This window comes from Lagopus muta, chromosome 5, assembly GCF_023343835.1.
Source record: "Lagopus muta isolate bLagMut1 chromosome 5, bLagMut1 primary, whole genome shotgun sequence".
In the NCBI taxonomy this organism is placed as follows: Eukaryota; Metazoa; Chordata; class Aves; order Galliformes; family Phasianidae; genus Lagopus; species Lagopus muta.
The window spans coordinates 49,263,884-49,275,747 of NC_064437.1; positions in this window are offsets into that span (position 1 = coordinate 49,263,884).

Here is an 11,864-nt window from a genome sequence, read left to right on the forward strand (position 1 = left end):
GCTAATTCCTAAAAAAGACTTAAAAGCCACTGAAATATCTAAGTTCAATAAAATAGAAGGTGAATACTTACTATTCAGGATTTTTGGATCCTGAATCCTTAAGACATCCTTAAAACAGATTCTCCACAGATTGATCCATGGGGCCTAAATATTCATTTTAAAAATCTGATTTAAACAAGGTCTTCTCCTGGATTTTCCCAGAGAGAATTAATGACAAAACTCTTCTTTTTAGTGCCAATACGATATATGATGACACATCAAAGAAAAAATGAGCTATATTTTGTCCAAAAATTGACATTTATACCACTACTTTCTCAGTTTTTCATTACAAATCTGCTGGTTTTACTCTATATGCTGTCATGAACGTATTAACCTGTCTTGTGGAACAGATAATCTCTACCACACAGAACATCTGAATATTTTCCTGTCAGGATTTAGCTCTCAAAATCCGCTCTGAGTTCAAGGTCTGCATCTGAAGTAAATGGAAGCAAAACTCCAGTATCTCTTAGGTTTGGTCTTTCAGCTGTGGAAGAGGTTATCTGATTTCTTCTTCACACAACAAAGATCTTTCCCTCCCTAGCAGAAATACTCTTAGACACTTCTCATTTTTTTTTGCCTTCAGTTTCACTTCATAATAATTTAGTCATTATCTCTGGAGGAAAATCCTTGAAGTTCTCCCTGTCCTTGATTATCTTTGATATGCCGATGTCTCCCTTCCTATCCCATATTCCTGCTTCTGCTCTGGACTGCTCAGTGCTTTGATTCCCTGATAGGAACCATCACAGCACATGTCACTGATCAAAAGTGGTGAGAGGAGAAGAAAGCAAAAAAGAAAGAAAATACCTAGAAGGAGTTTGGTTTGGCAAACTATTCAAAGACTCATATCTGATCAGTCATAACCTCCTCTCTGTCACTGATGTGTTTCAGCAGAATTTACATTCAAATGGTGTTAAATGAAGGCTTTTATCTCTGCTGCCCAACCCCTTGAGAACGTCCTTTTCTGCCACTTTCACCTCATTCTACTCGTACAGAAACACAAGAAGAGATCAAAACCGCCATGCTTGACAGCTCTGTTTTAACTCTGTGTATAAAACCCCCTTTTTTTAGACAGAATTGTTAATTGATGGGCTGTATGGGCAAAGCCGTGACAGGCACAATAAGAAGAGAAATATCACTACAAGGAAAACATAGGTCACTGCAAAGGATTATGTTTTATGGCAAAGAGGTTGACGCTGTGAAACATTTGTTATACTTTATGGAGAAGAGGCTGGAGTTGAGAAATATTTATTAATGTGGAGTTACAAAAAACTATCCCTAACAATAATTCAAGGATTGCCTGATGGGGTGTGGGTTTGGTTAGGAAAGGGATTCTGTCCTCCTGTGAACTGAGCAGATCATCATCTCTCACCTACAAATTAGCCCATTCCCATGATAATCCATGTGCAAGCTGACACATGGATGCTGCTGGTCCCAGTGGGACCTGGGTCAGGCCCCCTCACTGTACAGTTCCAGATTTGACACAGCACCAGAAATCCATAAGCATGTGGTAATTAATGATGTGTACTAATGATGTAAACAAACCAGAAAGAGTGGGTGTCTTGAGGAGAGGGGGAGGTGTTAATGTGAAAATTAAGTCCTAAGTATTTATGTGGTTTTTCATTGCTTTTACAGCCCCCCTAGACCTAGGAAGAACTGAATTTTATATCTGCTTAATCTCAGTAGCTCCCCAGGAAACCAAACAGAGGAAATTCAGTTAAGTCCTTATTCTTAGATGGAGATTTTTCTTCCCTTTGCAATATTTAGTTATTTCTCAGATCTTAGGAAATGTGATCCTTGTCTGCAGTGATAAGATGCACCTAGTTATCAATTATGTTTTGCTTTCTTGGTATTTACCAACTGTGTTCTATGGTACGGATGGGTATTGTGGGAGGCTGTAAGAAAGAAGGTCAGAGACTCTGTAGATGCATCTGTTGGGAATGGGACAAGGGGAAATAGTTTCAAACTAAAAGAGGGGAGGATTAACTTGGATCTAAGGAGAATGTTTATTGCAATAAGGATGGTGAGGCACTGAAAGAGGTTGTGCAGAGAAGTGGAGGATACTCTGTCCCTGGAGATATCCAAGGTCAGGCTGGATGGAGCTCTGAGCAGCATGATCTCAGTGTAGGTGTCCCTGCTCATTGCAGGGCAGTTGGACTAGATGGTCTTTAAGGGTCCTTTCCAGCTCAAATGATTCTATGATTCCACAGTCTAAAGGAGCCTATGATTTTTATTGGTCTGCATCCCTCTGGTCTTTGTCCCCATCTTTCTGATATCAAAATACCTTGAAAGATTTAGATGACTGCACTGCTTGAAGATAGTGGGAAATATTATCTACCCTGCACAGGTGGACAATTGAAGCACACACTAGATGAAGTGATTTAGCCAAAAGATGGAAGTTTGTGACTGCTTAGCAAGGAACTGAATGCAGGTTTTCCTAGTCCCATCATGGTGTTCTCAACCCAAATAATCCCCATCATGCCAAGTGATGTGGCACTGACCTCTCACAAGGCAGCAGGACCCTCTGTGCTAATGACTCTTTATTTACAGTGTCATGAGGATTGCACAGCATAATGCTTCTGAATAGAAGCCTGATCTGCAAAGAACTCAGGAGGGAAGAAAGAAAAAAACAGAATTGGCCTTAACACACTTGGATTTCAGTTTGAGTCAAGCCAGGATCCAACTCTAGGAATTATCACACAACATTATTTTGAGCAATGGTTGTTAATGAGACCACATGTAAGCTGAGGCAGACACAGCACATAAGAAAGCACATCTAGGGTTGTATAGGCTTAACATGTTTTTCAGATTATTATCCACTGGCCAGAGCATTGCTATTCTCCTCACTATACAAATGGAGCACTGAAATACGAAATAAAAGCCACTATCTGTCCAATCAGCATCAGGGTCACAAAAGTATTTTCATGTGGGCGAGTAGCTGTGAAATATTTCTGGGTTTTATTGCCAAGAAGAGTTTAAAACCTCATCAGAAACAAGAACTGCAGTAAGGATAAATGAAACAAAAAAGAGGGTCAAAAGACCCCCAAATAAAAAATTGTTAACAGCAGAATGTGGGCAACTGCAATGAGAAAGGAGGAAGGGCTTTGCTGTTCAGCAACATGTGAAAGTTTCTTAGCACTTCTGAACGAGCTTCACAGATCAGCCAATTTGTAGTAATAACTTCGGGATGAGGTTGGGTATGTGGGAGGTGGAGGCAAATCTGGATATCATATAGGAGTGCTGGAATAGTGATAGAGACTTGTAAAAGCCAGGTGCAGGGGCCAGCACACTGCTTGCTGAGGACACAGAGAATACAAGATGTGCTGACAGCTCTCTCTGGCACTGACTTTTCTCTCATACATCTACTGTAGCTCCTGAGTCTGGGAGCCACAGAGGTGGAATGCGACACACATATTAAGTAATAAATCAAAATCCTCATGGCTTGAGTGTGACAAATTATATCCCAGCATAAAAACAAAGGAAAAAAAAATCCTACAGGCAATGTGAATGCAATGAGCACAAACACTTTCTGAATTTTTTTGGTAGACTGAGGTGCTTGGAGCTGTACTTGGAGGGTTGAAGCAGTTGTCCTATCATGCAAAATGTCTGTACCGTATTTCTTTTGCAAAATAAAGTTAAGTCTTTGCAGAGGCTGCTCAGCTTCCTCAGTGGTATCAAGTGAGTGAACAATTCACAAACAAACCCCGCACTGGAAAAGTTTTTGGTTACTTTCTGCATGAAGCAAAACACAGTCTAAGCAGTCTAAGCCAGAGATTTTCAAAGAATGTTCATAGAACTGTTCACTTACCATTAAGACTCAAAATAAGACCAGTACTTTTTTGCTGTTTCCAAGACAAAAAGTAATCTCAAAGAGTTTTCATCTCAGAAAGGATGAATTTCATTAAACAGTATTAAAGGTGGGCTTTACAATATGCAAAAAAGTACACATTTTTTACAGTTTGTCAAAAATGTTGACATCATTTCATGAATGCTCAAAACCTGACTTTTCACAACCACCAGGAAATGTACAGCATGCCAACACCAAAAGCCTCAGATGAAAACCCAGCATCCCATGATACTCTCCCACATCTTCATTTCTCCTACAGCTGCTGACAGGTAGTACTGCTGAGATGAGCAAGGAACCACTCTACAGTCCACAGAAAATAATTTCTCCCCTGTTCCTCTTGGGTATCAGCGTCTAGCACCTTTCAGGCCAAGAACAGTTTCATAGGATAGCTTGGGTTGGAAGGAACCTCGAAGATCATTTAGTTTCAACCCCCTGCTATGGGCAGAATTGCCAACTACCAGATCAAGCGCTAGATCAGATTGCCCAGAATTGCACTTCTGATGTCAAATTTTTTTGCATGCTGTGAGAAACGAGTCAGTGAGTACTATTATAGAGCATGAAAGTGTGACCAATATATGAGAAAACCACCTCTCTAGCACTCCCTTCATCCAAGAAAGCAGTGCTTTCTTTAGTGTTGCTTAGGAGAAAACCCTATGACTTAAAAGGTCACAAGGAGCTCTGCGAAGGCAGAGGTTAGTGTGTCAGTTCTGGGGGATGCTGCTTTTCTTTTATACCTTATATGTTCTTGCTGAGGGTTTCACACCTGTATATTAGCTAACCAGCTTAGACATTGTCGTTCAAAAATCTCATACTTGAAACAAAAGATGTAAAGCCCCCAGAAGGGCTGTCAGGCAGTTCAATCCACTGATGTATTCCCCCGTCATTCTTTCTCCTTTCCTGTTCTTTGTGTGTACATATCTGCTTTTCCCTGGCACCCATATGGCTGTGCTGCGCTGAACATTCCTGCAGGCGAGGTGAGAGGCACTACAGCAGAAGGAGCGGGGACTGGAGGTGACCCCTGAGGATACGGATGGCCTCACTGCTTCTGCTGCACAGCCACGTGGGATGACCTAATGCAGCTTCAACATGTGTAATATGCATTGTCTGTATTTTTAAGTGTGCTTTATTTAGGCACAGGCAGCCAGAGAGGGGAAATGAGTTTTGACAAACAATAGGAAAACACAGACATCTAAAAACACATTATTTCCCACTCCTAGGCTGTGTTGTGCCACTCCATGTTCCAGCCAAAGCTGAGGATTTTCATGAGAAGGTAAAATGATGGATGTAGCATCATCATGGCTTGTGATCTACCTGCCTTTCCTTTGACACGTCTGCAATTTGGACCCTTCACTCTTCCAACTTCTTTCCTAACACAGTGCTGTGTTTTGTGGGATATCTTCTGTGCAGACTGAATTCCCCAGCTGCTCTCAGCACAGCTACAGGATAAAATCCCACCTACTATGTCCAAAAATAATGAGGTGTGGGCCAGACTGGAGCTGGAAGAGGGAAGGAAAAGAACAGGGTATGGGATAGATTTTCACATGGGATGAGCAAACAGAAGAAAGTTCAGAGAGCTAGATACAAGGGATAGCTGTTTGGGAGGCAAATATGAATGAGATCTGTTGGTGATCTCAGCTTTCCCAAATACAGTGAGGAGAACGCATTAGGAAAAGGTAAAGATTAAGTGGAGCAGGTGATCCATGTTCCCACACCACACACATAACAGTGGTCCACAAAATCATAACATCACAGAATTGTTACGGTTGAAGAAGACCACAAAAATCATGTTATCCAGCCATCAGCCTACCCCTACCATGCCCACTAACCATGTCCTTCAGTGCCACATCTACCTTTTCCTTTAACATCTTTGGGAATGGTGACTCCACCACCTCCCTGGGCAGCCTGTACCAATACCTCACCATACTTTCTGAGAAAAAAATGTTGCTCATATCCAACCTGAGATATCCAGCTGTACGTCACAGCTTACTCAGGAGAGGAGCATCCTGAAGCATTCCGGCTGTTGCTCCTATGGGGCTTCAAAGCTTGTCAGATCAGCAGAGAGTTGACTTTTGGCCAAATTAGACAACCTGTTTTCATTAATGAAAAATTTCCCACTGAATATCTAGATTGCTTATTTTGTCGATGAGGAAAAACCCAGAAATAATTCTCCAATCAGCATCACCACCACTAAGAAGCTGGTTCTTCCTTAACTGCAATCTCAGTGCAAGCTAAACTATACTAAGATTTTCAGAACTGAGACACTTCCAAGATTTCAACAGAAAACACATTTTTTTTTATATCTCAGAACCTAGCGAGTGCTCACAAAGGATGGGCTCGGCAGGGGGAGAGCAGAGCAGTGGGGAGAAAGGAGCATGAGGTGTGGCAGATCTTTGGCTGAATAGCTCTTAGTCTGTCAGGGTCAGCTGGTTTAAGCCAGACCTTCAGCCTGAGTCTCCACGTCCCTGTGTGAAGAGGGAGCTGTGCAGGAATGCTGCGCTTGGCTTTCTTCTCCCATGTTCTCCTGCCAGCCCTTTCAGAACTTTTATTAAGGAGATTTAGGAAACAACAAAAGTGAAGAAACACAGTTCTAGAGTACAAATGTGTTTTGGCTAAGTCAATCCATGACTTGATAATACAAAGAACATGAAAGGCCCCTGGGAACTGGGTTTAGCTGTAATAAAGCTTCTTTAAGAAATGTTTTGGTACAGCATTTATCTTTTTGCTATGTTACATCTATTTGATCTGAAGGAAGTGCAGTAATTGCATTGAGTCGGTTTTTCTCTGTGGTCAATGAAGTTTTCCACACATTTTCAGTGCTTGAAAATTGCCAAATATAAATGGGCATCTGCATTCAGAACAGTTCTGTGCTGTTACTAATCTCACCAGAAAGGCATGGGGAGATTTCCAGAGAAATATTTCTTGGCTGGTGCAGGTCTGCTTGTGCCTGCTTCTCATTTCTGAATAAGTCAGAAGAGTGATCTCTTGCCTTTTACTCATGCCAAAGTCTACTGAAATCCAACAATCCTGCGTCCCACAAGGAATCAGAGGCCCAGTTTACAGGCCTGTGTAGCTAATGGAAGAAAATCCCTGAGAAAGGTCCCATGGGCGCCTGAAGAAGTAGGGTTCTGCAGGAAGAAATCTCAAGGCTTGCCTTCAGTCTGACTCACTGTTATTTTGCTATCTGTACAGTGAGTCTGCTGGATTTCTGCTCAGCAGCTCCAAGGTTGATACATGTATGCAGTAGGGCTGAATTTAGAGCTCTCACACATGCACTGCAGAATCTCTGTATAAGCACTAAATATTTCTGGAGAAGGATGAGGATTCTTAATCCAAAAACATGGCAAACCTGGAACATCTGTGAGTCGGAATAGCTCCCTGTCATCTACAAGTGAGGGTACATACTTTTATAATTTCTCTCGCCAAAGCAAATATCTCCAGAGGTGCTGTCTATGAACCCCTGGTTCATTCAGACTGGGCTAGGTCTGCCAGACATAAGGCTAGGGTGTTTGATTATTTGTTGCTATCATTTGTCAAGTTGCAGGCCTGAATTACAAGCATTTCAGCCTGAAACTCTAGGTGGAAAAGCTGTTTTCATACATTAGTCAGGTACAGAAACACTACTGCTGCAGGGACAAATGAACACCCAGGGCACTTGGGGTGTCTCTGTAACTCCACAAAAGAGGTACAATAGGACAAGAGCTCTGCATTATTATTTGGCACTAAAGAGTATTTCCATGGCTGAAAAGGCTTTACTTGCTGGGTTTGTGTTCCTATTGCTCAGTGCGTTGTTGGGAATATCTTGCAGTGCTGGACAGACAGCCCTTCATCAGCAGGGAAACAGTGCAGGAAGGGCTCTTTGGAGCTGCTGCTGTCAACTCTTGAGTAACTGCTAAACGCCACCAAAGCAGATTAAACCCTGGAGTAGAGACGCTTTGCACAAAGCTGAGACAGACCTTGAGTAACCACCAGGGGGCTGCAGGACAGTGCTGCCTGCAAGGACAAATGATAGACCATGTCAGAGAGCAGCTGCGTCCTGGCTTTTTTGTGCCAGGGACTCAGCTGCAGGATTCCGGCCAGTACTACTGCAAGGAAAGAGACTCATTGCTTCTTTTCTACAAGCAAAATGCTTCTGACGCTCCAGCCCCTAATTAAAGCTTGTGAATAGAAAGTGCTGCCTTTTAAAGGCAGCTGGAGAAGCTCTGCAATAAGCACAGAATACTGCAGCAAGGGTACTGGTGGTTATTAGCTTGCAGAGGGACCTTACTGTCTGCCTTCCTCTGTTCAATCCCAGCCCTTGCTGCCAACAGCACTTCACATATAACAAGAACCCTGTGGCTGCCAAGGAGAGCCTACTCCCAGGGGAGGAGGAGAACGTGTGGAGAAGAAGTAGCAAAAAGCATTATCATCATTTGTACAGCAATGGGAGACTGGCAGCCAAGTGCTGTTGGCAGTAAAGCTTTCAGCTGCTCCAGGAAGATTGAGCGTGTTCTCATAATGATCCCCAGACATCTGTTTCACAGCCATTTCTTGGACACTCTGGATTGCTTTCTCCTTCCATTTCATGCCCTCTTGCAAGCAGGGTCTACCAGAGTAGGCAGAGAAGTGGATTCCCTATATTAGAGCCCTGGGGGGGACACCATGCCCTGTGCATACAATCTCTAGTGCAACTAGGGAGTGTGGTTACCGCCTCGCCCACCTCCATCCCTTGAGCTGCAACCTCAGGGATCCATCTGTCCTGTCCTATGGTCACTTACCTTCCTTTTCCCTGGAGGCTGCCTATCTGTCTCATCACACCCTAAGCAGTGCTGGCAGTAAAGACAGCAAATAGGCTGCCCTGCCTGCACCATCCTGGCAGGGATAGAGGAGAGCTGTCTTGACTGTGACTGCCCTTTGGTGATGGAACCATAACAGCAATGATGTCACAGCTACCCAGGTCTGACACAATAGCCTATTGCCGTGGGAAGCAGGGACAGAGCCCAACAGGGCTGCACAGCAGAGCAGGGTGAGGGGCACCTGGCCAAGCTAGCCATCACCAGGTCCACTGCCACAGTCACCTCTCACTGTCAGCTTTTTTTTTTTAAGGAACTGGGGCAAAGTTGAGAAGATTCATCCCCTCCTCCCACATTGGGAAACAAACAGAGGCATCTCCGTCCAACAGCCTGCAGCTCAGGCACATCTCTAGCTGAGATGGGAATGACGTGAGATTCACTGAGCTGCAGTGATGGAGCAGATGGACTCCAGCTAACACAGGGAGGAGGAGGGGGAGGTGTAGAGCACACAGTGAGAAGGGCTCTGGAGAAAACTCCATGGCTAGGACTAGGAGCAGACTTAATTTTTTTTTTTTTATTTTTTTTTTTTTCTGATGCATAATTTCTTAAACACAGCCCATCTGAGAGCAGAAACAGACAACGGAATTTGTTTCTTGTTTTTCTGTGGTGATACAAAGCCAGAAGTTTCTCTATGGCAAGGATGCCAGCACAGATGTGCAAACCCTATATCCTGGTCACACAGGAATGGATCATGGCTTTAGTACCACTATTCTAGCTTTTCATCACCATCACCAAGAGCAAAGTTGGGTCTGATGTCACCTTTACACCCTAAAGAGTTAAGCGGATGACGATGTTTTGGCAGGGTCAGGAGACCTGGTGACAGCCTGGCTGCAGCACAATGGCCATTGGGTACTGCTCCTGCCCACATGCACAGAGGAGATGCTGGAGAACCCTGGAGAGAAGGCTGCCTTGTGAGTTCCTCTCTCATCCCTGACCTTGCACCCAGGGCTGCCAGCCTGAGGCTGCCAGCATCAGGTGGGAGGATGGTCGTGGGAACAATCTGGAGGCCACTGAGAGTTCAGAACACAACAGCAGCCCCCCTTCTTAAGGGTAGGGAAAGGTCAGCCAGGATCAGGGGTCAGAAGGCTCTGCTGCTGTCTGATCTTACAGCCAGATGTTTGTGACGGGAGATGGCAGCAAGGTAACTGCCAAAAGCCTTCATGGGGGAAGGGATATCACTTGGGAAATTGTCTTCCTTCCAGCTGAGATGTTTGGGCTGGCAGTCAAGAATATCAGTGTTCCCTTGAGCTCTTTTTAGCAGCTACTGTGGCCAAGAGAGGTGTGAAGACAGAGAAGTGTAGTCTCAATAGATCAGAGACCCAGTCATCTTCAATTAGGCCAACCAGATGACATCAGAGATAATATAATATAAAGGCCCTTCGCCACAACAGTTCTGTGATAAGGAACGTGCAGAATTGGCTTGAAGATTAGGCTGGAACACCCTGAAGGTGATTTTGATCACAATTTATGGGCTAATGCTCATGGAAACAAATTATTGTTTCCGTTATGTTCTCTGAAGTTTGGGGAATGACATTAAAAAAATGAAGTCATCCTTCAGCCAATCATGTCCTAATCTTAATCTGGCCCTTGTACAATTGCTCTGCCCTTATACAGGAAAGAGAGTTAGCCACTGGGTACCCCAAATATACAGACCATCTGTGAGACTCCTAGGCAGTCTTCTGCTCCACAACAGTGTACATATAGGAAGATTTTGATTTATCTAGTGTAGAATAACAACTCTGAAATAAAAGCTTTTGGCTTCTTTTTCAGTGTGATTCAGGGGATTTTTTTTTTAATCTACAGATTTATCAACTCCTTTCTGAATAATATTAAGCATTATATTTCAATGCCTGCTCAGATTTAGAGAGTGAGAGTACAGACTAAGGACAGTACAGCACAGTAAAAGATAGCCCATGCAGAGTGGCTCCTCCTTTTCCAACAGTAGCTAGCAGACACCAGTGCTTTTAGGAAAGGTACCCTGCAAAGTAAAAAAATAAATGTCCTCAGCCATCTGAATGCTCTGAGTCTGAAACCAGAGTTTTCAATGACTTTTTAAAGCAATATTGCCAGTTATTTTTTATAACTGTGGATATGCTTGTTGTCTATACAGAATTTCATTCCTACTAGGACCTTGCCTATTTTTTATTTTTTATATTTTTGTCAACAATATTATAGGAAATAAGCTTTGTAGCTTGTTCACACATTGGATAGAAAATTGTTTCCTCTTATTCTGTCCTCTTTTCTTCTATTATTTTTTAATTTTACTTTTCTCTTGTGGATTAGCTTCTTATTAAAAAGCCTTTTATAAACAGCATCTGCTCACTTCCAGAGACCTGTGGGATGACAGGTCCTGGTGAAACCCATCTCCTTCATGAAAAGCACTATGAGACTTAGCTAATGAAGGACCAAATAGGACCTGGGTTTTATAACCTGAGCAATGCCTGCTGGCAGGGAAACAAGCCGTTCAAAACTCATTGCCCTAGAAAGCTGGACATATGAGTTAACTCAAAAGGAATTGAAACCGCTGACTGAAAGAACTCAGGGTAGCAGTAACTTCCCAAGGGAGGGCAGGTAGCTGTTTGGGGTTTTTTTTGGAAAACATAATACAGCTTAAATAACACCAACATGACTTAAAATATTAATATGAAATTAATTTAGATTTGTAATATAATCAAACAACTGATATGAATCAGAACAACAGTGCTAAAAAAACTGAAAACAAATTTATGTTTAAATTGACATGTTTTCACAACCTCACTGTCACTCTTTCTCTTCCTAATTCCTTACCTCCTTCCCAAAAAATCCTTCTTCCAAAAGCTTCCAGCCAGTTCAGAATACTCTCTAGAGAAGAAAAAAATGCTTATGATGGCTATCTTCATTTAAAAACAAGAGCTGGGTGGCCTGTCTGTGTGTATATACGCTATCCCTGGCTCCTGAAATGGATCAATATTTCTTGATTTGAACAGAGATCTGCGGTCATTTCTGTCCTGAGCAACACTCAGAGCATAGAAGCTATTACTGAGCTATGAAATAACACCGAAGTTACATGGCATATGATTATTCAGGCAGCTGAAACCCTGCAGTGAGTAAGTTTGGCAGCTCCTTACTCCCTATCAATATGAAATAAGTATGTTCTCCACTCTCAGAATCCT